Source organism: Macrobrachium rosenbergii, chromosome 21 (assembly GCF_040412425.1).
Source record: "Macrobrachium rosenbergii isolate ZJJX-2024 chromosome 21, ASM4041242v1, whole genome shotgun sequence".
NCBI classification, from domain to species: Eukaryota; Metazoa; Arthropoda; class Malacostraca; order Decapoda; family Palaemonidae; genus Macrobrachium; species Macrobrachium rosenbergii.
In genome coordinates, this window is record NC_089761.1 from 28,793,144 (window position 1) to 28,818,143 (window position 25,000).

General features: G+C 37.7%; 1 long non-coding RNA gene across 2 annotated transcripts in view; it reads left to right on the forward strand.

Moving 5' to 3' along the window:
* Positions 1–23,662, forward strand: part of LOC136849842 (uncharacterized) — a 305,045-nt gene extending 281,383 nt beyond the window's left edge. The window contains exons 1-4 of one of the 2 annotated variants that reach the window (XR_010856443.1): positions 17,948–18,076; positions 21,883–22,004; positions 22,560–22,685; positions 23,428–23,662. This is a non-coding gene — a long non-coding RNA (uncharacterized lncRNA). Of the gene's footprint in view, positions 1–17,947; positions 18,077–21,882; positions 22,005–22,559; positions 22,686–23,427 lie in introns of those variants that run through there. The other variant, XR_010856444.1, reaches the window with a different exon arrangement.
* Positions 23,663–25,000: the final 1,338 nt, after the last annotated feature.

Consider the following 25,000-nt stretch of genomic DNA (forward strand, 5'->3'; position numbering starts at 1 on the left):
TTCTTATTTAAACATTTTTTCCGTAGTTTCAATAACTTTCACTGCAAACAGCTCATTATTACATGCGTTCTTGCTCATTCTAATAACAAAAACAAACGTTCTTTTCTTGTTTTAGCTCCAATGAAAGCCAAAAAAAAAAAAAAATGCAACTGTTTGACCAACAAAAATAAATCTTGGGTTCATCTACCGTATCTTTTTGCTCTTCTCGTAATCTGTCACGTCATGATTCCGAAGTTTCGGTAACATTCATCTTAGACAGAGCTCATCTTTCGTGTGTTGTTTAGCAAAAGCAGCAAAAACAAACCGCTCTTCTCTCGTTCTAACGCCAGCAAAGACAACTTAGTGGTTAATCAACTTAGTGGTCTGGTTAAACTAAGGTATACTTAACTTAACGTATTAAGCTATGCTTCCGTCAACAAAGACAACAAAAAACAAACGTTCTTTCCTCGTTCTGGCGGCAACAAAAACAACAAAAAACAAAAGTTTGATCAACAAAAACAATTCATTTGTTCATCAAACTTATTTTACCTCTTCTTTGCAGTGTTAAGTTTTGATTCCGCCAACAAAAACGACAATAAACCAACATTCTTTTCTCGTCCTAACGCCAACAAAAACAATATAACAAAAAACAATCGTTTGACCAACAAAAAAAGAAAAGAAAAAACAAATCTGGGGGAGGAAGAAAGAACTATACCGACCGCTCCCTGTAAAGTAAATCGCATTAAACACGGGCGGGGGAGCATCCACTTAGCGTTATCAGAATCCTAATCGCGGAGTAAAAGATAAGCCGAATCTTAACGCAGTCTTTTCTTTTAAGAGAGAGAGAGAGAGAGAGAGAGAGAGAGAGAGAGAGAAGAGCCGTCCCATCTATTTGAAATGAGCTTCGAGAGGCGTCATCAATGAGTCGGATTTTTTTTTTTTTTTTTTTTGTCCCGTTTATCCCTTGTTTCGTGTTTTCATTTTCGTATTTTTGTGGGGGCTTCATTTTCTTGGGTTTTTTTCGTGGGGGAGGAGGGGAGGTTGGGTGGGGGTGGGGAGAGGAGGGCCAGGAAAGGTGAGGCTGTGTAAGAAGAGAGAAGAGGCATTATCAATAAGTCGCATTTTTTTCCCCCGTTTATTCTTATTTCGTGTTTTCATTTCCGTATTTTTAGCATGGGGAGAGGGGGGGAGGTGTGGGAGTGGGTAGGCCAGGAGAGGGTGTGTATGTGCTGGGAAAGAAGAGAAAGAGAAGAAGTAAAATGATTTAGTGTAATCAGGGGGAAATGGTAGTGCCTGTTAAAAGCTCCTCTCTCTCTCTCTCTCTCTCTCTCTCTCTCTCTCTCTCTTAAGACAACGCACACCTCTAAGCTGGAAAAAGCCTTGCCAAGTTGCAATAACATAACCTTTCATGATAATATTCCTCATATGAAATTGCATATAGTGTGAACAAATTCATATGAATGGAGCCAAAGATACAATTAACTTGTCAAGCAATCTTCTATGAAATACAGTTATAGTATGGAGAGAGAGAGAGAGAGAGAGAGAGAGAGAGAGAGAGAGAGAGAGAGAGAGAGAGGTGGATGGGCCAAGATATTCGAAATTTACTATGTCTATGAAAACTGCAATTTATTGTTGACACACCATAAAAAAATAAATTACAACAATCACAAAATATAGTGAAATACTAAACCACTGGATATTTATCTCAACGTTTCAACCTTCTCATTGACGTAGTTAAGGTGCAAGATAGAAAGGATAATAAAGGAGAAAATACAGTATATATTAGAGCTGTAATGTTCACGTATTTTCAGAGGTATCAACAAGAAAGAATTTTTAAGCCAGGAATTTTTGGGGGAGGGTGGGGGGGGGAGACTGGCAATCTTTTGAATGTTTAAAAGTGACTCCGTTGTTTTAATAAAATAATATAACTGAAATATCATTAATAAAAACAAAGTGCTTTTATTCGAGCTTACTTAATGGTCCCTTCGTGCTTTATTCCTTTCGTTTATTTTGTATTAAGTCTGTTCTCTTTTTGGGTAATGGCCAAAATATTGTCATTTCTTTTGGTTACGCCTCTTTTCATGTCTTATAATTGTCTGTTCTTAACCCCTCGCTTTCATTTACCTTTGGTAATTCTCTCGTTTACGTCTATACCCTGTTTTATTCTTTTGTTCCTTTTTGGTAATTTTATTTTTGTGTTCTCTCTCTCTCTCTCTCTCTCTCTCTCTCTCTCTCTCTCTCTCTCTCTCTCTCTCTCTCTCTCTCTTATTGTTTTGCTATCGTGTTTTTTCCCTCTCCCCCTCTTCTTTTAATTTCTCCTTCATCCAGTTTCCTCTCCTTCCAGTCTTCTTGATCCTTCTTCTATGTGCTAATTTTCTTTCATTTCTTTCGTTTCTTTTCCTCCTGACCCTCACTTACGCCTGTCACATCTTTCTGCCTTCTTGAGATGTTTCTTCTTCCTCCTGTCTTCTCCTCCTACTCCTTTCCTCCTCCTCTTCCTGTTTTCAAACTTCTACTTTTCTTCCTCTTTCCTCTTCCCACTAATTATTCTTCTTCTTCTTCTTCTTCTTCTTCTTCTTCTTCTTCTTCTTCTTCTTCTTCTTCTTCTTCTTCTTCAATATTTTATTCACTTCCTCTTCCTCACGATACTTCCTACTTCCTCCTCCTATGACGCTTTTATTTATTCTCCCTCCCTCTTATCCTCCTCATCCTATTTTTTTTTCAAACCCTAACTTTACTTTTTCCTTCTCCTTCTCCTCCTCCTCCTCCTCCTCCTCCTCCTCCTCCTCCTCCTTCTCCTTCTCCTCCTCCTCCTCCTCCTCCTATTTTTCAAACATTAACGTTCCTTCTCCCTTCTCCTCCTCCTCCTCATCTCATCGTCTTCTCTCCGCGTGGCCTTACTGGACGGCAGGTCACGAGGGTGTAGCTTCTGGAATTTTGTTGGTTTAAAGGGCCGCTCATTCCCAGGCGCAACACCGTGTAGTGTGCTCAGTCGGAGGCAACGAGAAATTCCAAGGAACCATTGTAGAAACTGGAATGGGAATGTCCAAGATATGATGTTCGTTATGTTCCAAGTGCTGGAATTGGCCGTTAAGTTGTGTGTGTGTGCCGGAGGTAGCCTGGGGCTTTGCTAGATACCTTTGTGGTGTTTAGCCTTTGATTTTTCTTTTCATTTTTTTTTTATTTTGTCTTTTTGTATTTTATTTTTTTGTTTTTACTTTTTGTTTTTTTGGGGGGTGGGGGGGTTTCATTCGGTCCTCTCTTGAGATACCTTTGTGGTGTTTAGCCTTTGATTTTTCTTTTCATTTTTTATTTGCCTTTTTTTCTTTTTTATTTTATTATTCTTTATTGTTTTTACGTTTTTTTTTTTTGGTTCGTTCCATTTTTTCTTTAGTTTTTCGTCTGTTTGGGATGAAAGGTTTTGTTGTCTTGTATTTTTAAGATCGTCTTTTTTTTCCAAAATCGAAGACAATTTTTTATGTCACTTTTCACTCGTAATGTCATATTATTTTGTCTTTCATAATATGGTATATATATCTGTAAGAATCCTATTTAATTGTATTTCATTCTTAATAGCCTTTATTTTTCTATAAAAAAATATATTTTTTATTTTATTCTTTTTATTCGCAACGTCAAATTACTTTGCCTTCCTTTACACGGCAAATAGATCAGTAAGAAGTCCTTTAAAATGTTTTTGTTCCCTTGAAATTTGTTCATGAACAAACAAAGATCACTTGCATTTCACTTAAAACATCTTATATCTTTGCGTTGTATGACCGCACGGTAAATACGTCAGTAGGAAGTTCTTCAGAGTGTTTTTATTTTATTGAAATCTGTTCAAGAACAAACAAAAAATCATTTATGTGACCTTTAACGCCTCTTATTTCATTGCATTGCATGACCTGGTTAAAATAGGAAAAAAAACTCTTCACAGTCCCCGAAACCGAAAGAAACGTCCCGGGGAGAACGCCCTTACCAATATCCAAATCGTATGGTTTTTCCACTAAAGATGTTTTCCGTGTCACTCTTAACTGCGGGAAAAGATGACACGCAATAATAATAAAAAGAAGAGAAGTGGGTAATGACCGCATGAAATAAAAAAAAAAGAAGAAGAAACAAGAATAAAAAAAGGCAAACAATTTCCTGGGTTTCACGCGTTCAGAAGACCGAGGCGATGGGGCTGGAAATTTTTGCTTTCTCGTGGAAGACTAATACCAATATGCGTAAAACACTCGTTCGTGTGGATTTACGAATGCACAAATACACAAATACACTCACGGACACGTGTGTAACCACTTCACCTTCCTTGTTTTCTTTTGGGGGGAAAGGGAATGGGTTCTGCAGAGAAGTGCATTGGAAGTGAGCACTTGTGTACATGTGTACATATGTGTACGTAAATCTGATGCACGTGGCCTCCTTGTTTTTTCGGGGGGTGAATTTTTTTTTTGGGGGGGGAAGAGAATGGGTGCTGCAGAGAGTGCATTGGGAGGGAGCACGTGTGTACATGTGTACATCTGAGTAAGCAAATATGATGTACATGGAAGGGGGATGTCTGTTGTAGAAGAGGCGTGTGCGTATGTGTGCGTCATTTTAACGCACATGGTGAGGGATTTTTGTTGTCGAAGAGTCTAAAAATCATTGAAAAATAAATGGTTGAAGGTTCATTCTGACAAATGGAAAATAATTTCGCCTTACCTCTTGAGAGAGAGTTTTCAATACATTTGGTGTATGTTCTTTTAATGATTATCCAACCATTAGCTATAATAATTTATACTCCAGTGCGTCAAGAGTGACTTATGTTTCAATTCACTAGGACGTATAAAAGACATAATTATATTCAGGAGTAATTAAATGAAATAAACTAGAGATTAGACATATTAGTGAATGCTGATATTAAACCCACGCTCATTTGTACTTTGGTGTTTTTTTTTCAATATTGTTTACTGTTTTCCTAAAAAGAGAGCATAGTCAAAGCATAAAGTACCTACATGGTTTTGGGAAAAGCAATTCTAAGTTTGCTTACTAACCTGAAGTTAAGGAATCAGTCTCCTCTTTTACTGTTTGCCTCACCTGTGAACTTATTTGTACCTTAGTCTGTTTAGAAATTTGTAAATAAATAATGAATATATATATATATATATATATATATATATATATATATATATATATATATATATATATATATATATATATGTGTATATATATATATATATGTATGTATGTATGTATGTATGTGTTCGTATATGAAAACATGTATATATATGTACATTATGTATTAGTGTATGTATGAGTTTAGGTATAATCTTAAAGATACTATAATTTGAAAATTCCTTAACTGTTAACCAGAACAGGGCAGCGAACATCAAAAGTATATACCAATTTGTCAAATTATAATTACGTAAAACCATCCCAGTGAGAAGATATTAATATATGGATAAAACCCGGGATTCAGCAAATCTCTATATAAAATTTCTAGAATTTTGTACTTAAAAAAAAAAAACACACTCAAGAAAGCTCTCCGGCCTTCATTTAATTGGAAAAACACTCCGTCTCTTGGCGACAGAAGAGCTTTTCCAAGAAGGGACATAATAGTCTGAAGCGAGAGTTCTTCCACGCCAGGGACAGACTTTTATACATGAAAGGAAATAATTGCTTTTAAGAGATTAGTTATGCTCAAACTAATCCCGCCTAATGCGAGAGCGAGACCTCAGCGCTTTTGAATCACGTACAATATCAACCTCTTTGATCTTTTATTCCGTTTTCGTGTGATACTCTGAGAGAAGCCCAAATGAAGTTGATTTCCTGAGCCAGTGAGGCAGGGCACCCATTGAGCAGCTCAGCTCGACCGCGGGCATCAGAAAAATTACGAAACGAGAAAAGGGGGGCACTCGAATCTCACTTTGCTCAGATTGCGTTTATAAGCCTAGAGAAACCACCGAGGTGAGGAGGGCTTTTTCACCCAAGGTGGCTTAGCGTATTAATTCCTCACACCCACTTTCGAGGTTCCCTGAAGCGAGGGTAATCGCCACATTACAGCCATCTCGAAAATGTTTTCAAATTTGCTGGCCCTCCCTCCTTCCCTACCTCCCTCCCTACCTCCCTTACTCCTCCACTTCCACAGAGGCTGCTGATGGTGGTGCTGCTGCTCTTCAGAGCTGATGGAAAATACCAAGAAACTTCAGAGCGGACGCCCCTGTGAGCAGAGAGCTCCCTGGCTGATGATCCTCAATGCACCTCCTGCTGCATTGCCGAGGCTTAACCACTAGTAAAAGGGGACGGAAGGTGGTGACTTTGGTCTCGAGAGGTATCGGGGAATGAAATTATGAAATTAATCCACGGAAGGGTTAAATGTTTCGAGGGCCTTCTTATAGAGATTCGAAAGAACGAGGGGGGGGTTTGGGGAAACGGCGGGAAATCGCCGTTTTCTTCGAGGCTACCCACTAGAAGTTGAGGGGTGACTCAAAACTCTTTCCTTTTATCAAAAGGCACACACACAAACAAATGGGAGAGGCATTCAAGCCCTGAATGCAGCCCTTCTCGCCATATCCACAAGTAGCCCTAAATGGTGACTTTTAGTAGAAATCATTTACACCTCCAGCTGCTAATCTATTCAGACAAGATCTCGAGAAGTAATTGAAGGTTTTCGAGTATCGTGCTGTTCACAATATCCCATTTATGAGACTCGATGTTGTTTTATTTTTCCACTCTACAAGCAGAAAAAAAATCCACTTGTGAAAAAGTTCACTACGGGTGTCGAGTTGCGTTTCTCTCTCTCTCTCTCTCTCTCTCTCTCTCTCTCTCTCTCTCTCTCTCTCTCTCTCTCTCTCTCTCTCTCTCTCTCTTACATTCATTAAATAACATTAGCTTTTTAAACGCTCTCTTTTGCATCTCTCAAGTTGATGAGGGCGTGTTCCCCAGAAGGGGAACGTATTAGGCTAATGAATTTGCCGTCTGCAGAAATAATGGTTCTCTTGCAGAATCCGCTTTATGCTGAAGCCCAATGACCCTCCTGAACACGGAACTGAACTCTAGTTTGACATTTGATAGAGATACTGTTTGCGAAAATCGAGTCTGACTGAAATTTAAACTGATTTCTTTAAGAGTGGGTCACTGACAAGGGGAAAATGAACATTACTTCTTCACGAAACTTGTTGTGAAGGCTACCTAAATGGAGAGCTTTGATTTGGTGTCTCGAGTTTCAAGTCTAAAACATCAGTTTCAGATCACTTTGTATTTTTACATTTGTCATTTTTATCTATTTATTTATTTAATTGTTAATTCATTTTTTTTAATGGCCAATCTCTTCTTTCTGTATTGCCTGTTACTTTGTTACTTCTTTCAAATGAACACTATATTCTTTGGAAGCTTGAATTTCGAGTCAATGACGCCTGTGATGTGTCCTTGTTCCATGTTCTGAATAATAATAATAATAATAATAATAATAATAATAATAATAATAATAATAATAATAATAATAATAATAATAATAATAATAATAATAAAACTTTCCTACATTCAATTTCAAATTTGGTCAGAAACCCCAATACGTATTCTTTCTTCTACCTCACGTTCCAATTGTCTTTCCATTCCTCTCCTTTAAAAAAAAAAAAGCTCCTCACACCTTGTGAGGAGGAGGAGGAGAAGGAGGAACCACCTTCGCACCTTCCTCGCACTTTCTCTACCCGAGCCTAATGTAATTTTCAGCCGTAATTTATATTCTTAGTAGGCAATTACATTACAGAAACCTTTCCGAGAAATGACACCAGAAAGAGACGGACGAAAGGTTACCGCCGTTTCTTTGTGGACGTTCTTGATTCTTAATTTGCATAAAACAGCTGTTCGTTGTCTGCGCTATTCAGGGATTCGGTCGGCGATATCTTGGGGTTCGCCCGGGATCTTTTTGTACGGATTTAATTACGTGGTGTATAAGTGATAAGTCTGATCGCGTGTTTAGTATTTGTGTTTGTGTTGTGTATGGTGTTATGTATGTACAGTATGTATGTAATGTATATATAATATATATATGTATATATATATATATATATGTATATATATATATATATATATATATATATATATATATATATATATATATATATGTGTGTGTGTGTGTGTGTGTGTGTGTGTGTGTGTATCTAGAAACAAGTTGACAATACCTTTAAAAGTTATTCTGAGGAAAGCTGAAAAAAACAGAAATAGAATAATAAAATTGTGAAATTAAAATTACAAAATTAAAATGCTATTTTCTATCATCTGTCATATTAAGACTTAAAAGAAGAAATCGGTCAAGAGTTTATTTTGCGAATAAAACGAATGACCTCCAGTTCCTCGCAAAGATGAAAGCTGCATAAATGAATTCAAAAAATACAAAATTAAAATTTTCTATCAGAGATCTTCTTAAGAATGAAAGCTGCATAAATGAATTGAAAAATGCAAAATTAAATTTTATTTATCAGAGTTTATTTCAAAATAGGAAATCAGTCGTCATGCAATTTCCTAAAGCAATCGCCTTTAATTCGCTTTATCTTATAACGCAATGACGACCTTGTCGTCCTCCGAGCGAATTCAAAACCGAACCTCGGAAGACAATGCAGTCATAACCTGCTTTCCAGCGGTATGTTAACCCTGCTAATGCCCTTCCTCGTTCCTCCCATCTAATCATCGTCAATAGCCCGACGCCCTTCGAGAGATCAGAACGCGAAAAGCGATCCTCTGGTGATGCGTCCGGCGCGCGGCAGCAGCAGCGGCGACGGCGGCGAAGAGGCTGATTTCCCCGGAGGGCCGTTTCCCCCGGGCGGGTCACCCCACTCGACTCTGATAAGTTCGGCGGCAGTGAACAGCCGCTCATTAAGAAAATAAACGCCGCGGAAATGCCTGTAATTAAAAGTTACTTGATGATAATGGCGAGATCCGATGCGTTTCGCGCCATTATACGTGGGTTCTAATCCCGTCTCTAGAGGATTTAATCACCTCCGAATCCGATCGCACATTCCTACGAGCCGGGGAAGTACTCCGTTTATTACGCGCGGTGATTACCGGATAGTGCACCTAAATATTCCGTAACAGGAGACTCCCGAGTAATGAAGAAACCCGGTAAAGATATTGCCATTTCACAAGTGCGGTAATCTTTGCCACACTCTTCATGGCCTCTTAATGCATTCGATTCGCTAATGGTTTCTCAATAACCTTTCGCTCTTCTCTCTCTCTCTCTCTCTCTCTCTCTCTCTCTCTATGTCATTTTCAGAGGGATGTCTTCATCATGCTTGCAAATGTGTCGTTGTTGTCTTGAGACAGACAGACAGACAGAGAGTATATGGTGGATACTCATTATATATATATATATATATATATATATATATATATATATATATATATATATATATATATATATATATATATATAATTATAAGGTAATAGGGACGGCTGTACAAGATACTGAGGTATGACTGAGATAATGTAACTGAGCCGCTAACTGGGTCTTGGGGAGGGAAATTTCTTTATGAATGGTTAAAGAGACAATTTTCCCTTTGTACGAGTGTGGAAGGTCAAACAGGGACTTTAACAATTATACAGTAATGCATTATACAGGCACGGCAATAACTAGCATGCCTGGAGTGGTTTAGGCAAAGGCTTTGTATTGGCAGATACACAGGTAAAGGGTTTTTGTGAATGAAATATGTTTGTGAGTTTTGAGTAAGAAATTAAGGAATACATTTAAAAATAAAAAACTATTTTGAAGACGTAGGAAGTGTTTAGAAGCTTTATTGATGGAAACGAATTTGAATGAACATACATACAATAAAGTAACTAGTTTGGTGCAAAAATTGGTCTCAGATAAGAATGTGATATGACCTAAAGGTTAGTCAGTGACTTATGAATGGAGTAATGAGAAGTATCAGATGAGTGTTTGTGTGTGTGTGTGTGTGTGTGTGTGTGATACTCATTTCTATTGCCAGACATTGTTTTTTATTTTATTTTTGTCCCTTACCCACAGCTAGAAAATTAAGTCCTGTATAGTATTCATGAGTAGCACCACCTGTTCCCACAGACAAGAGAGTTCAGTGTCATACGAGATTTCTCTAGTTCCATGCCTCTTCCTACAGCTTAGTAATAACAACAACAATAATAATAATAATAATAATAATAATAATAATAATAATAATAATAGTAAATAAGGCTTTTTGATGTTATTTATGTAGCTTTTGTAATTCACATTTCCTTATCTTATGTGTCATATCTTTAGTTTGCCTCCACTCCCCACTCCCCCCACCCTCTCCACACCCCTAACACCTACACAAATACACACACACACACACACACACACACACACACACACACTTCCCCCATCAGGTAAGAGACATTACTGCATATGGACCTTCCTCTCTGCTTCCCCTCTCGTTCCCGTAACTCCGTGGGCCGAGGGAGACACAGTAATCGTATCTATTTCCTCTGTGCCATTTCGAGGTTTTCAGCAAATTTTTTTTTATATTTCCGTTAGTGGCTGAGCATTGTCACAATTATTCCAGCAGTTTTTATGACTTTTAATGGTGATCTGAAAAGGAAATAAAACTGATAAGATGTAAATTACAAAAGCTACATAGATAACATCAAAAAGCCTTATTTATTATTATTATTATTATTATTATTATTATTATTATTATTATTATTATTATTATTATTATTATTATTATATCATAACTGTAAAATCATCATCATCATCATCATCATCATTATTATTATTATTATTATTATTACCAAAATATGTACTTCCAAGACATTTCTCCCACCACCTCTCTCTCTCTCTCTCTCTCTCTCTCTCTCTCTCTCTCTCTCTCTCTCTCTCTCTCTCTCTCTCTCTCTCTCTCACCCCTTGTATGTCGAGTCTCTCCTACTGAATATTCAAAACAGGAGCATATGATTCAAGAGGGGATAATCCCTTCCTCAGATTAATTATCACGGAAAAAAATATATTCGAGGTCTAATCCAAAAACAAATGCAAATGACCAGCCTAATTTCTTTTTTTTTTCGCTCGCAAAGTTATACAGAGAGTTTCTTGAATAAAGGATCAGGAGTTTGGAATGAGGGCTGGGAGTGGAGGGGGAGGGGGAGGGGGAGGAAAGAGGAGTAGGTAAGGAGTGGTGTTGGGGTTGGAGAATGGAGAGTGGGAGTGGAGACGAATGGAAGAAGCCTAGGTAAGAGGGAAGGAGGAGTGGAGGAGGAGGGAAGGGGGAGAAACAGTAGTGACTGGGACTGGGGTGGGAGTAGGGGTAGGGGAGTAGTGGGGGGGTAGGAGGAGTAGGTTGGTGAATAGAGTGGGAGTGAAGACGAATGGAAGAAGCCTAGGTAAGAGTGGAGTAGGAGTTGGGGGGAGGGAAGGGAGAAGAGTAGAGGACTGGGAGTGGAGGGAGTGGTAGGGGAGTAGGGGAGGAGTAGGTTGGCGAATAGAGAGGAGGAGATGAATGGAAGAAACCTAGGTAAGAGTGGAAGCAGGAGGAGGGCAGGGAAGGGGAGAAGAGTGAGGAGGAGGAGGAGTGGTAGAGTAGGGGAGATAGGCCATGAATATGAGAGTGGAGTGAAGACAAACAAGAAACTCTAGGTAAAGGGGAGTAGGAGTGGAGGGGAAGGGAAAGTGAGAAGAGTAGAGGAGTGGGGGTAGGAGGAGCGATAGGGGAGTAGGGTAGGAGTGGAGTTAGGGATGGAGAATGTAGAGGTAGGAGTGGAGACGAAGGGAAGAAACCTTGGTAATATTGAAGGGGAGGGGAGAAAAATGAAGTAGGCATGGGGTTAAGTGGGTGATTAGGACTGGGAGGGGAGGAGGGGTAGGGGAGAAGGGTAGGAGTGGATTTGGGGATGAAGAATAGAGGAGTGGGAGTAGGAGACGAAGGGAAGAAGCCTCGGTAAGAGTGAAGGGGGAGGGGAGAAGAGTGGAGTAGGAGTGGAGTTGGGGAAGGAAGAATAGAGGAGTAGGAGTGAAGGGGAGAGGGGTAAAAGCAAGGAGTAGGAGTGAAAGAGAGGGAAGAGGGGGAAATGGAGAAGTGGAGGGGAAATCAGAATGGTAACTTAGTAATTTTCAGAAACTATGGACAACTCGATCATGGGGCCACAAAGAAACCTGCAAGAAATAAAGATTAAGAAAGTAGAAATTAAATATGGAATATATTATAGAAATTAAATATGGAATATATTACGGTATAGAAAATGAGGAAAAGAGAGACTATGGCTTAAAATATAGAAGGCACTGGAACAAACCATAGACAGGGGACTATGGAGTTAGACAGTGAGATAATGAAATTAATAGGGAGAAACTGAGGAAGTGAGAAAAAATGTAATTAGAAGGGGCCATGAGGAAGGTTCAAGAAAGAGCTAGAGAAGATTCTAGGAAGTAAAGATGTGAAATAAAGAAAAACAAGTAAAAAATGCGCAGAAGTTTCTTCGGCGCAATCGGGTTTTCTGTACAGCGTATAATCAAGGCCACCGAAAATAGATCTATCTTCCGGTGGCCTCGGTATTATGGTGTATGAGCCGCGGCCCATGAAACTTTAACATTAATCGGTGGTGGCCTCCTATATCGTTGCCAGAGGCACGATTATGGCTAACTTTAACTTTAAATAAAATAAAAACTACTGAGGCTAGAGGGCTGCAATTTGTTATGTTTGATGATTGGAGGGTAGGTGATCAACATACCAATTTGCAGCCCTCTAGCTTCGGTAGTTTTTAAGATCTGGGGGCTGACAGAAAAAGTGCGGACGGGCAGACAATAGTTTTCTTTCACATAAAACTAAAATATGAAAAACGTGTGTGGAGAGACTACAGAATTAATGAATTAAGAGCTAAGGAGTTAAATGAGGAAAATATTAGACAATACTAGGAGGAAAATAAAGCAATACAAGACATTCGCGAATTTTACGATGAGAGCGGTGATACTGGACAATAAAAATGTCGAATAAAAAACCCGAAAGTGAGCAGAGGTATGATGAAAAAGTGTAGAGAAAAAGAAAGGAAAATCGAAATTGAATTAATTAGATTAGAGGTGAGATAAGAAAAGTCTGGTATGACAGAACAGGTCAGTTCTTGCATAGAATAATGTCAAATTTCCAGATTTACGATTTTATACGAAAGACACCCCAACAACGGAGATTTTCATAGCATTTAGAGGCCCCGAGTTCAGTGGTCCACACCAGGTCTAGGGCTAGACAGACCAACGGTAAAGAATTTTTTATACAACGAGAAGGAAGAGAAACGGAAGGAATTGTCGAGAATCTAACGTTTTGTCCTATGAGGTGATTCTCTCTCTCTCTCTCTCTCTCTCTCTCTCTCTCTCTCTCTCTCTCTCTGTGAGCATCGAGTGACGGAGGAAAACAAATGAATGACAGGGCAAGACTATAAAGAGAAAAATGAGGCTCCCTAATAAACCCTAGGGGACAGCCCGGATTACCAAGAGAGAGAGAGAGAGAGAGAGAGAGAGAAAACAAGCCAGCACTTCTTCTTCATTATGACCTCACTTGTAAACTCTATCCCATTCCTTAAACTCACGGCTTCAATCTTCTAAATCCTTGATCCATCAGGGAGATTTCCTCCTGGCTTCCCCTCCCCCCCCTCTCTAAGGAACTACTTGAGGAGGAGGAGGAGGAGGAGGGGAAAAGGTGGAGGGGTGGGGGGGTGGTGCCATGGGCCCATACGTCACGCCGAAAAAGTTAAATGACGAAACCCTGCGTCCGGGAGCGCGCTCGGAGTCCAGGTGGCACCGGCGACCGTCGACGGCCGACGCCTAAGCCGTGGTCACCCCGACCTGCGCTAAGCCATTCGGAGACGCTCCTTGTTTTAATTACTCTTACCACAATAATGGTCATGGCGGCGCAATATTTTAAGGGATCCCCGACCAAATGTAGCGTTAAAGCCGCTATAAGTATGCATGGCGCCATTTTACAAAAGTCATTTTTAAGATTACTTTCCCGGCTAATGTTGGTGATAATAGAAGAGGCGAGGAAGAAGAGCAAGGGACTTTTACTTCCCCCTTCTCTTGCCCCAACCCCCTGCCCCTTCACCCCCACCCCTATACCCACCCACCCAAATCCTCACCCCCCTTGTCTCCAATGTGATAGTTATGCTTGACGTAGGTTTATTATTATTATTATTATTATTATTATTATTATTATTATTATTATTATTATTATTAGTATTATTATTACCTAATTTAGCATTCATAACTATAAAGAGGTCATTGGTAAGGAAAGCTGGCCCCGGGCTGGACGACGGAAAGTAAAAATTCCTTACCAGTAGACTATCGTTGTTACACACAGTAACAGTTAATAAAGATACAAATTGGTTTTTAAAAATATATAGAACAGTAAAACGAATTTTTTGTAACAGTAAACACATGCGTGACATAACATTATCCTCGCCGTCGTTTATAACCTCTCTCTCTCTCTCTCTCTCTCTCTCTCTCTCTCTCTCTCTCTCTCTCTCTCTCTCTCTCTCAAGAGAACTAACTCGGATCTCACTGTTTTAACTTCTATTGAACTAACTGTTTTAACATTCTCTCTCTCTCTCTCTCTCTCTCTTTGTCGACAGAACTTGCTGTTTTGATTCTCTCTCTCTCTCTCTCTCTCTCTCTCTCTCTCTCTCTCTCTCTCTCAAGAGAACTAAGTCGATATCACTGTTTTAACTTCCGTTGAACTAACTGTTTTAACATTCTCTCTCTCTCTCTCTCTCTCTCTCTCTCTCTCTCTCTCTCTCTCTCTCTCTCTCTCTCTCTCTCTCTCTCTCTCCACAATTTACTGTTTTAAAACCTTTCTCTCTCCCATTCTCTATCTTTGTGTTGACAGAACTAGTCCCAGTTTCACTTTCTCTTTCTCTCTCTCTCTCTCTCTCTCTCTCTCTCTCTCTCTCTCTCTCTCTCTCTCTGTCGACAGAACTACCTCTTATTCCCTGTTCTAACACCACCACCTCCCCCCCCCTCTCTCTCTCTCTCTCTCTCTCTCTCTCTCTCTCTCTCTCTCTCTCTCTCTCTCTCTCTCCACCGACAGATCTAACCCTGATACCACTGTTCACAACTTACTCTGTTTTAAAATCTCTCTCTCTCTCTCTCTCTCTCTCTCTCTCTCTCTCTCTCTCTCTCTCTCTCTCTCTCTCTCTGTCGACAGAACTACCACTTATTCCCTGTTCTAAAACTACCATCTCTCCCCCACCTCTCTCTCTCTCTCTCTCTCTCTCTCTCTCTCTCTCTCTCCTACAAAACACAGCATGCAAGAGGAGAAAGAGATAGCAAGCAAGCAACAATATCCCGCCGGAATTTGATTGCTTGTTATGTGGGCCAGCGTTATGGCCCATTACGTTTATCATTTTTTTTACTGGGAGCCCTTTTTTTTTCACACCAATTGTTATCGTTGATGATTCTTAATGACGGTAGGCAGCGATATACACGACAATGGCAGGACAAAAGCAATTTTTTCGCTATTTATTCCCCTGCGCGTTCTGTAATGCGTTCCGTATGGTCATTCTGTGTAAAATACAGTTCTTTTATTCCTTTCGATATTGCTCGACAATTGACGTCTGAGATATATATATATATATATATATATATATATATATATATATATATATATATATATATATATATATATATATATATATATATATATGTATGTATGTATTTGTTTATTTTATATTATATATCCGTTTTTGTGGGATGTTTAGTTTTATCGATTCTTCGTTTAAAGGATATCATTGCCTTTATATTATTTATGCTTTACAGAGAGTTCTTTTAGTTCCGTGTAAGTGAAATTTCTCTCGTTTATATGGAACGATTTTGAATTTATAGTGAGCTTCTTCAAATCTGTTAAAAATGGTCATTAAAAATTAAGTTAAAACAAAGAGGCTTTATGGGGCTATAGCATGTCTTTTAGAATGTATATATATATATATATATATATATATATATATATATATATATATATATATATATATATATATATATATATATATATATATATATATATATATACATATATATATATATATATATATATACATATATATATATATATATATATATATATATATATATATATGTGTGTGTGTGTGTATGTATATATATATATATATATATATATATATATATATATATATATATATATATATATATATATATATATATATATATATAAGCATTAATGTACAAACGTCCTTTAATATCCAATTCGCTCTACCTCGGAGATAAAATATACCTCACTTGTTGGCCGTGTGGTTAAAATGCGCGTGACTGTAGTCCTAAGTTCTTGTCTTCTGTGGTTCGAGCCCACGAGACGACGAACTTATTATCAACTAAAAAAATTCCCCTTCGGGTAACATGTATGAAAATAAATTATTTCCGAGGTATAGCGAATTGGATATTAAAGGACGTTTGTAGCTTCATGCTTGTATATGAATCACGGTGACGTGATAAAAATTCATTCATATATATATATATATATATATATATATATATATATATATATATATATATATATATATATATATATAAACCTACCTGATTCAAGAACAGATCTAATCTGTATAATAACAGACATAATATGATTACTGTCACAACTTAAACATATACATCTACAACGAGCACAAGCTATTGTAAAATGGCAAATTACAAGAAGAGAAATAATCAAGAAATACTTAAAGCATGATAGGCCAACACTGACGTTACTTTTCGCTGTATTGTACCCTGCTTTCCCCTTATATCATTGTTCTCAAAACAGACAGGTTGGTATCTCTCTCTCTCTCTCTCTCTCTCTCTCTCTCTCTCTCTCTCTCTCTCTCTCTCTCTCTCTCTCTCTCTCTCTCTCTCTCTCTCTCTCTCTCTCTCTCTCTCTCTCATTACAAGCTTTATCGACTTTATATATATATATATATATATATATATATATATATATATATATATATATATATATACATATACATATATATACATATGTATGTACTGTATGTGTATGTATATATATATCAACCATGAAGATTCCTTCCAGTTTCAAAGAGGTATGGTTTCGTTTACGAGTAATACAGTAATACAGTTTTCTATTACTGTATTTCTTATATTACGTTTTCTCTTCTTGAAGCGTAGACTAATGTAAACTGTACCCATGCAGGACTGAACGTTCGATCTTCTACGTTCGCTGCTTATTGAAAAGTTTTGAGAAATTTATATAAATTTGAGTTATATTTCATATATGATATTCGATATTCTATCATTCGTTTATAAGTTTAACGAACTGGACAGTTTATCAAGTCTAGTGTTGTTTTTTACCCTAAGATTTACAACAATTATGTTTGAATAAAGTTGGTAACATGAGATGATGGTAACAAGACGCATGACTTGAAAAGCAATCGTTTAATATGCCACGTTCATGAACGTAAATTCAGCAACTAAAATCCGTTTGCTCAATATCCTTTATTAATGTCATTTGTTAGTATCTAAAATCTAAAAATACCAAACAAAAATTGTTTGTAAGTTTTCTTAGGGAAAAGATACTGTATACGTACTAAATCATACAGGCAAAATTTATAAGTGTCGTTAATATGCAAAATCTAATGAATTTAAAAAAACTGAAAAAATAAAATCAGTCGTCCGTCAGTTTTCATGCAGTGAACGGCACTGAACGAACACCAAACTCGGGGAATATTAAGCATTGTTGCTTCTTATCCATATCACCAAACAATTATCATTTTCTAGTTGCATCGTAACTTTGATTTCCCCGTAAACAGCAATAAATTATAAATGTTATCAAAAATAGTTTTTACAACAGTAATATTTTGTAAGAAAAAAAAAATCAGTCTAAATTCGAGGTATCCATTTATATCTTCCATAAGCAGCGAGGTTCAGTAAACCATACGTTAGATGGCGCCACTTGTTGCATAAGGACTCCAGATCAGAGTCCAAAAACAGTGTATGACTTCCTTGTTTTAGAGTCACTGCCATTTTAGTTACAGTCTACAGTCTGTGGTGGGAAAATATCGGTTCCCCGTTTTGTGTAAAATTGCAGTGAAAGTGACAACTTATTGAAGAACAGAAGAATTCTGAAGGTTAGATTTATTGACGAATATTCTTAAGGTTAGTAGGTTTTTGTGTTTTATATGGTTTTGATTAATGATAGGCACATTTTTGAGTTTTTTTTTTTATCGAGAGGTGGTTTTTATGTGTTGTGCTGGTATTCATTTTTAAGTGATACAAGTGCTGGTCATTTCCATTAGCTTATCGTACTTTCGGGCAGAATTATATAGCCGAATTATATAGCGAGTACTTTGGAATTTCAACTTGGTTTGTGAAAGTCAGCCTTGAAATTTAGGCTTTGAAGTTTTTCTTGCGTTTTCCACGAGGTTCCTGAAATGTGAATTTCTTGCTTTAAGGTTTAGGTTATAGGAGCGTTTTTCAGGGAATTTGTTTGGTCATTTACACATTTTTTGTGAAATTGTACAAATGTGTAACTGTCTTTGTTCAGTGAGTTTTGGTACAACAACAGCTTAACGGGCAGTACATAATACTTACATTTTTATGAATCAAAATAACTAATATTCAAAGTATTTTAGTCAGGTCTCATAAGACTTAAAGGTTTCGAAAATCAAATTACGGTTTGATGAAATTCGTTGCCCTAATGCTGTAAAAGATGTGTTTGAAATGGGCGGTTGCTGTGTATAAAAAAAAAGTAACTATTTTCAGGTACAATGCTTGTTTACCTTGCTCTGTAGTTAATTTCATAGTTCTAGATTTGTCTGTGGTTCTTAACCTGGGGGCGCTCTCCCTTACGGAGGGCATCAGCAATTTTCACGGGAGGCGCGAGCCCTATGGTAAATTTAAAAATTCTCATTATTTTCTTAAGAGTGAGGAACTAATATTCAGAAGTTCTGAAACTTATCGCCTTATAAATAGTGTCCTATAGTCTACTATTCTGGTCAGACTCGTTGGGCTTACCATGTTTTGTAATTGTTTACCTAGCCCTTTGTTGGCCGAGTTGGTTGAGCTTCAGACCGTCATTCGATGGGCCAGAGTTCGATTCCGCCCGGCTGATGAAGAGTTAGAGGAATTATTTCTGGTGATAGAAATTCATTTCTCGCTATAATGTGGTTCGATTCCACAATAAATTGTAGGTCCTGTTGCTATAGTAACCAATTGGTTCTAGCCACGTAAAATAAGTCTCCTTCGGGCCAGCCCTAGGAGAGCTGTTAATCAGCTCAGTGGCCTGGTAAAACTAAGCTATACTTACTTACTTAGCTCCCTACCTATCCCTCGAAACCCCGCCCCCCTTTTTTTTTTAATCTGGGAGAGAATTCTTTACTCATAGATGCAAGGGGGGGGCGTGGAGGGAAGGACTAATTTAGAGGAGGCGTGGTAATAAAAAGGTTAAGAACCATTGGTCTATCTAAAATGTTGGACGTAATGGTGGGTGATTTCAAGAGTTCGGCGACTAATCTTTGCCGAATAGGGTTAGCCTTTTTAAAAATCTACTCCCAATTCTGATAGTTTTTCCGCATTTATCCTAAAATCCTACGGTAGTCCCCGCATGTTGGTTTTTTTTTAAGTGCATGGCTAATTTTGAGTAATGGAACACCTGGCGAACGAAAGTTTTTCAAACGTTTCAAGTAAAAACTGTTCAGGACTTACGATTATTTTATATTAACACTGGTTTCTTTTTGGGGATCCGCGATTGTTGACGGAAGGTTAAGTCAATAACATAGTTTTCTGGCACATTTGGTTACACACTTCGACCACTTTTTGACAGAGGGAGAAAGTTAGCAGCAGAATTTCGTTATAGTTTTAATGGGTTTACTTTTCGTGTTGTTGGTTTCTGAACAAAATCTCAAGTATTCAAATTGGAGAGTTCGCAGTCTTGAATTTTGAGGTCCTAATATTAGCTGTTCATTTTGTTAGGTTGGCATGTCAGGTCAGATTTTTTCAGTGCATGTCGCCGTCAGCTTTGGTTATGCTGTAGATGCGCAGAGCAAATCAAAGATGGAAAGACTTAAGTGCAAAGAGAACGTCAGCATTTTGATAAATGAGATTTAAACTATCGTGTTTTTCTGCTAAGTAATGGTACTTGGTACTTGTATGTGAACCTATTAAGTTTCATACTTCTGGTTAATTTTATTTACTTCTGGAACAGCCGCTCTGCTTTGGTCAGTGACCACTGAATGAAAGTACTTTTTTACTGAGGCTTCTGCCATTTTAGCAGAAAGTCTTTTTTGAATTCGTTTTTTTCCAATGTTCTCTTGAAAAATAATTGCAGGCTGATCAGCTGCCATTTAATTAGGCCACAGTTGAACTTGGGCATTTTGTTGTTGTCTTGATATTTGATATGTTCCTGAGAAATTGAATCGTTCTCCACCAAAATAAACGTAGCCTGGTAACTTTGCTTCAGTTTTCTCATAATTGTATATTTACATATGTAGGTAGATTTAGCTCCATGTCCACTCGTGTCCACTGAAAATGAGGTTAAAGAATTTTATTCATAAAAGTTTTTGATACGTGGTGATGAGCCTTGGTAATATTTTTCAGTCTAGTAAAGGTCTCTGAAAAAAAAGTTGGTTATCAAGTGAAACGAGGGATTTAGATTAGTAACTGGAAGTTTAGCCCTGTATACAAGGGCTTGTTTGAAGCTATAGTTTGCATACTGACTTCCGCATCACCTGTAGGTTCAGTATTGACTTTGCCTCTGCAGTGATAGACTCTTGTTAAAATTTGAGAGCTACTGCTGCTAATCTTCGGTATGTTTTACACTAAATTATACTGCCAATACGTCAGGGTGTCTCGATTGTATAGTTGTTCCTCCTCCGTAATCCTGCCGATTGTACAGTTGTTCCTCCTCCGTAATCCTCCCGATTGTACAGTTGTTCCTCCTCCGTAATCCTCCCGATTGTACAGTTGTTCCTCCTCCGTAATCCTCCCGATTGTACAGTTGTTCCTCCTCCGTAATCCTCCCGATTGTACAGTTGTTCCTCCTCCGTAATCCTCCTGATTGTACAGTTGTTCCTCCTCCGTAATCCTCCTGATTGTACAGTTGTTCCTCCTCCGTAATCCTCCCTGATTGTACAGTTGTTCCTCCTCCGTAATCCTCCTGATTGTACAGTTGTTCCTCCTCCGTAATCCTCCTGATTGTACAGTTGTTTCCTCCGTAATCCTCCCGATTGTACAGTTGTTCCTCCTCCGTAATCCTCCCGATTGTACAGTTGTTCCTCCTCCGTAATCCTCCCGATTGTACAGTTGTTCCTCCCCCGTAATCGTAGAATTTCTAGTACTTCTTTAAAACTGTTAAATAGTTGAATAACCGCGAAGCCATTTTTTGTTACACTTCGAAAATTGTAAAACTAGACTTGTAGGATTCTTGTACGGGCACTGCCTGATTCTAGAGGAATGTGACGTGTTTCGGAAAGTCTTTGTAAATTTGCATATTTGTTGCCTAGTTGTACTATTAAGTGTCCATATTTTACTCACACTAAATTAAAGTGTAGCAATCCTTGGCAATCTCACCCCTTCTAAGTTCCGTTTTCCAATACGTACGTCAAAGTGTTAAAAGTTCATTTTTTTAATTTTTATATATCAAACTATTTGGCCCCTTAGCTTCTGAGTTGCATCCATTCAAGGAGATGCCTTCCTGTCTTGGCATTTTGAATAAATACTCATTTTCCAAATTTTTGCCCTTAGGGAAGTCTGTTCAAGTTTCTGCCACTAGTGGAATATTCGAGATATACAGTACTGTTCGCTTAATTCATAGCTACACATCCCTAAATCACATTTTTGGCCACCAGCCATTCTACTTATGCGGCTAAGATCCTAGCTTTCAGCTTTACTCGAAACAAATGTACTTAAATATTCTTTATTAAACATTTGTATTAAGGTACTTAGTAGCATCTATTTCTTTGTAGGTTTTGAAATGTTTCGTTCTCGTTTACTACGATGAAGGGCTAAATGAATATACTGGTACCCAAGACAATTTTGGATCTTCGATCAAGACTCGTTATAAAGCTTTTAGGCGGCTACTTGGAAGGTAACTATTTTCAGTCCGTTACATAAATAGTTTGGTATCAGTTTTAAATTTATTAAAGTATCAGGTAACTTCTAAGGGGAAAAATGGAAGGGTAGTTCATTTAAAATAATGTTTATCATTCGAAAGGATTGCATGCTCGTCTGCGGTAATATAAATATGTCGCCGTTGATTTACTGATTGACGTTGAGTAATAAGTAAATGTGAACAAATTTCGCTTATCCATTAATGTGAAGTCTAATTTTGTTTATTTTCACAGGAAAATAACCAATTAAGTCTCGAGTACGTATGAAATCAATTAGATATCAGGGTTGGGGATGCACTGACTTCGAAATATCAACTTGATTAATCTTTAAGCGTGAATTTTATCTATTTCGGTGGACGGAATGTGCGTTTAGGGAGGTAGATGTTGAGGCTTTTTAGAATAAAATCCTGGGCTTATTGTCCTGTTTATTAGCATCAGTTCTACGACTGTTTAGCAGGAATTTATTTTTTTGGGAGGCTGGGTAACTTATGACCTTGTCAGTATTGAAAATATAATTCCAAACTTTCTTCCAGATCTCCAGCCCGGTTTTCCTTTTGGTGTTAGAGAACAGCTTCGTGGCTTCAAAGGTTTCAAGATGACAATCTACTTGGGGAAACTGCATTTGAGGAATTTCAAGAATTCTGCGTCAGATGGTTGAGGTAATCGGCTGGTTTTTTGTTAAATACAAATAGACTGAATTAGATCGGTTAACAATTATCATCTCGGTCTTTTAAGTTGTACTTAATGAACTTCTGGTGTTAGGCTTCAAGATTAACCACTTATTCTTCGTAAAGGGAAGAAGGACATTTATTAGTTATCCTTAAGATATTTTCTCCAAACGAAGTGAAATCTTGATGTAATTCTCCTGAACTTGTTTACTAACAACTCGAGGGCTAAATAGTTAAGGGCAAGAACTAAACTCAAAGGGCTAATTAGCAAAGGGCAGAGAGAGCTTGGCAATTTTTAAGAAATTCTCCAATAGAAATTGACTCCTAAATACAGTGTAATGACTTAACATTTTAATTTTGTAAATAAATCAGTAGCAAGATGTATTGTGTATTGTAGAATCTCCCCCTCCCACCCCTTTTCATAATCGTGGTCACTTGAGATCTCGAGTTCTTGGGGAGTATAAAAGCTTTTAAACTTGTTACTGGATACTAAATTGACAATGTCATATCCTTTGCATGATTAACCCCACCATATGGCAACACCTAAGTATCTTGATTTAAAAAATTTTTTTTTTTTTTTTTTGGTAAAAACTGAATCATTACTCTACCTTTAATTTCAACTGCATTGCCTCGGCAGAATTATTAATCAGGTGGACATTGCAAAGTTAATATTTCAACGTTTAAATTTTGAAGCAAAAGTAACTGGTTACTTAGTTTTGACTTTTCGTTCCAGACGTTTCTTCTGTGAAAATTCCATGAAGATCTTGTCATCATAATCAAGCAAGCTACGGCTGTTGAACTCAGTGCTACCTTCAGAAGAGAAGAAAACGTCGAATTCTGTTTGTCACTGGTGTTAACGGATAAATGTGAAGTTTTCTCGGGTTTTTCTCTAAGAATGATTATGGCAGTGGCAGCGTTAGACTTTGTATTCCGCCCTAAAATGGAAAACTGCAGTATCTGTAAAATTTTCGAAATTGAGATATGCCACCTGTTGGGTTCGTGAAACACTAATACCCAAGTTACTACTGTACGGTTTCAGAATGATTCTTCGGTGTTTTCCACGGGTATTTAGGGGGTCCCATCTGCAGTATCTGCAAAATCAGTAGTAAGGCAAGGGAGTATCTACCATTTTTCTCAGTTTTGTATTGTTGCAGATACTGCAGTCTTCAATTTTAGGGCAGTGTTGTGTACTAACTGTAGAACAATTATTTACACTAGTTGGACGTTCAAGTAAAGGAAGATATTCAGGTAATTTTTAGTGCTTATCAGTTCGAATTAAAGTAAATAGTTATAGTTACCAGTTTAGCGCTGAATGACCTCATAGGTCCCAGTCCTTGGCCTTTGGCTTAAATTCTATTATTCTATTCTATAGTTCCCATTTCAGTAAGCCAATATTAAGGTAACCTGATGTCCTTGTTTAACACTTACAAAAAAAATTAGTAAGGAAAAGAAGAGAAATTAGGAGGGAAATGAAGAGCAGGTAGTGAATTTCACACATTGGTAATAGGAGGAAGTTAGCTTATCAAATAAACTAAATAGTTTTTCCAGTCATTCGTGGTTTTTGGCAGGGATTAGTGGCATGATTGGCACTGTAAATCAGTGCAGGTTGTGGGGCTGTCATATCAGGTTAGAATAATGGTCGAATCAGGCTAGAAGAATGGTCGAATCAGGCTAGAAGAATGGTCGAATCAGGTTAGAATAACGGTCGAATCAGGTTAGAATAACGGTCGAATCAGGTTAGAAGAATGGTCGAATCAGGCTAGAAGAATGGTCGAATCAGGCTAGAAGAATGATCGAATCAGGCTAGAAGAATGGTCGAATCAGGCTAGAAGAATGGTCGAATCAGGCTAGAAGAATGGTCGAATCAGGCTAGAAGAATGGTCGAAGCACTGTCCAAACTTTCTTTCGAATGACTGATCCTATAATCAGCCTTATAAATTTGCTGAAGATCAGTGATATTGGCCTAAATTTAGTTTTTTACTTTAAATTCTGGAAACTTTAAATTTAACTAAATTTCAGCATTCAAGAAGTAACAGTCAGCCGTTTGGTAGTTTTAATAGTTCGCAGACTCCTGGAGCTAAGCGTACTTTTTGGGGGGGTGAGGTGGGGGGCGAGGGGTAGGATAATAATTTCATTGGTTTTACATTTAATATTTTCATTGGTTTTATATTAAAGTAATATAATCAACAGTAAATCCACTGACAACTTGCTGCCGCCACCAGTACCAGCACTACTGTTAACACTTAAGGAATTGTTTTTCTAGGATAAGTTTTCTTAAATGAATAATGCTGTGAACACAATGAAAT